Here is a 2,553-nt window from a genome sequence, read left to right as displayed (position 1 = left end):
CACACACACACACACACACACACACACACACACACACACACACACACACACACACACATACAACAATATAAAAATTCATTTAAAAATTTGTAATTCTATATCATTTTTGCAAATATATTATATCTAAAAAAATGTATGATAAAACATTGATAAAAAAAATCTTTCAATTACAATTGATTCAACTATACAAACAGGTATAATAAAATATTAACAACTATAACAATGTCTATTTGCAGGAAACAGCTCTGACAGCTGAACCAATTTAGTAAGGAATAATTTACATGGCGAAAAGGTGCAAGGAATATCTTTGGTTATTTTCAAGGAATTGATGTTAGCAAGTCAAATAAGCTCATCTGAACATCTTATAGAAATACTTCTCACTATAACGGAAATAATGTAATAATCTTAATAGAAACGAGAGAGAGAGAGAGAGAGAGAGAGAGAGAGAGAGAGAGAGAGAATTTGTAATACAAGAGAAAAAATTTTATTCACACAAACAAATTTAATCATACGTCGCACATACATATACATATTTCTACATATATTATTATAATTTTCAGATACAAAACATTCTCATAAAAAAATTAATTAGGAAGTAAATTTTATTTAAATAATTTGAATAATAATAAACTTTAAAAAGTTGATATAAATTAAAAAAATATTTAATATGTTTTAAATGTTCAGAACATTCGTTGAAATTTTAATGCGTTATCTATAAATTTAATAATCTGCAGAATTATAAAGGAATAAATAAGTGGAGGATAAAGGAATAAATAAGTTTGAAATTTAAAATATTGCAAACTTGTAAGTAAAATAAATAATAATAGTAAGCTATCAAAACCTGTTTAAAAAATGTAGATAGAACCCCACAGACATTATTTCTTTACAAGTCATTAAATTGCATGCTGATAATTATAATAATTCAAACATAATAAAGTTTAATCAGAACAAGATTATCAAAATAATACTTTATACAGTTGCTTATTTCGTTTTCATAAAATTGATAGAACAATAAAATATCGTTCGTTTTTTGAAGTGAAATTTATTTTATATACAGTATGCACTATGCGTAAAAAAGTGTAAAATAAATGTAATAGTTTCGAAAATCTCCATGACACATTTCAATTTTCTCGTAATATTCCAATTTGTTCCATTATGTCAATAAAAACGTTCAAGGTAATCGCCGAGAAAATGCACTTACTGTCAATAAGAAAAGTCGAAGCCATCGGTTGATTCATCGTATTCTTATAACAATTTCAATAATGTCATACTACATTTTTAGTATTAAGTATTTATGGTACAATCATATGGTAAAAACATGATTATTCCAATTTGAAAAAATCATGCAAATTTTCAATTATGTTGGTCTTTTATTTCTTCTAATAAAGAAAAAAGAAGTGAAAGTTATTTCAATCATATTTTTTAAATATATAAATTTTTAATCATATTTTCTGAACATTCTGAATATTTCAATTTTCAAAATTTTACTAGAATAAAAAAATTAAGAATTCCTAAATATTTTCATAATATATTACACAGTTTAGATGTAAACATAAATAATTAGGTATTTTTAAACTGTAAACTAGAAATCAATTGGGGAAAAGTTCAAGCAGAGGTATTTGCTGCTGTTTGTTGTCATTTCAGTAACGATTTTTGTAACGCTACAGGTAAAAAGAATGTAGAATGAAGGGAGTTTTTATTCGACATTGCGTGATTAAGTACTGTCTGTCATAGACGGTGATGGATGGTCGCTGAGCCACGATAAAGGATTAGCTTGATTTTCACAGGTACAGGGTTCCGCACTCAACGGCATAGTCATTACTTTGTTAATTATCAACAGGCAACAGAGCTCATTGTTTACGACATTGTATAATTATGTCGTAGCGTATATTTAAAAATATTATATTTTACTTGAAAATATGTTGTAAATTTAATTATGCAGTCGTTATTCATTGTTTTTATAGTTGTTCGCACAATTTAGATCACAAAAAGTTTTATAATATTAAAAAATTACTAATATTTAAAAAAAAAAGAAAGATATTAAGTAAAAAAAGTACCACAACTTTTAGTCACATTACATATTTCAGTACATAATTCTCGCCTGTACAATTTCAATGAATATAAATATCTACGTTCTTACAAATACACTATTATGATTAATTATACACATATATATTTATCCGTTAAACGTCATCGATTGTACACAATGTCAGTATCACAATCAGTATAAATTATTCATATTAATGATACACGGTCCCTATACATTTAGATCTCTTCGTGTTATAATGGTTAAATGTGCGTGACTATTCACCCACAAACATTGATTGGTCACATTGTCATACAGTTAGGTCGCTATTGCTAGTGAAACAAATGACCTCATAAGTAAAATACTAATGATTTGACTAAAATATGTTTAACCCAAATATTTTTTGTCATAAAATTATTATATATACAATTAAAAGTAACATTAAAACAAATATTATTATTATTGTAAAAATTACTCATATTATTTATAGAAATCTAATTTAAAATAATTTCTAATTTAAAATAGGT

General features: G+C 25.4%; 1 protein-coding gene across 4 annotated transcripts in view; it reads right to left on the bottom strand.

Moving 5' to 3' along the window:
* LOC108693952 (FH1/FH2 domain-containing protein 3) overlaps positions 1-2,553 on the bottom strand; it is a 139,995-nt gene that overhangs the window by 39,350 nt on the left and 98,092 nt on the right. The gene's annotated exons all lie outside the window — the stretch shown is intronic.

Source organism: Atta colombica, unplaced genomic scaffold (genome assembly GCF_001594045.1).
Source record: "Atta colombica isolate Treedump-2 unplaced genomic scaffold, Acol1.0 scaffold111, whole genome shotgun sequence".
NCBI lineage: Eukaryota > Metazoa > Arthropoda > Insecta > Hymenoptera > Formicidae > Atta > Atta colombica.
This window is presented reverse-complemented; position numbering and strand designations above follow the sequence as displayed.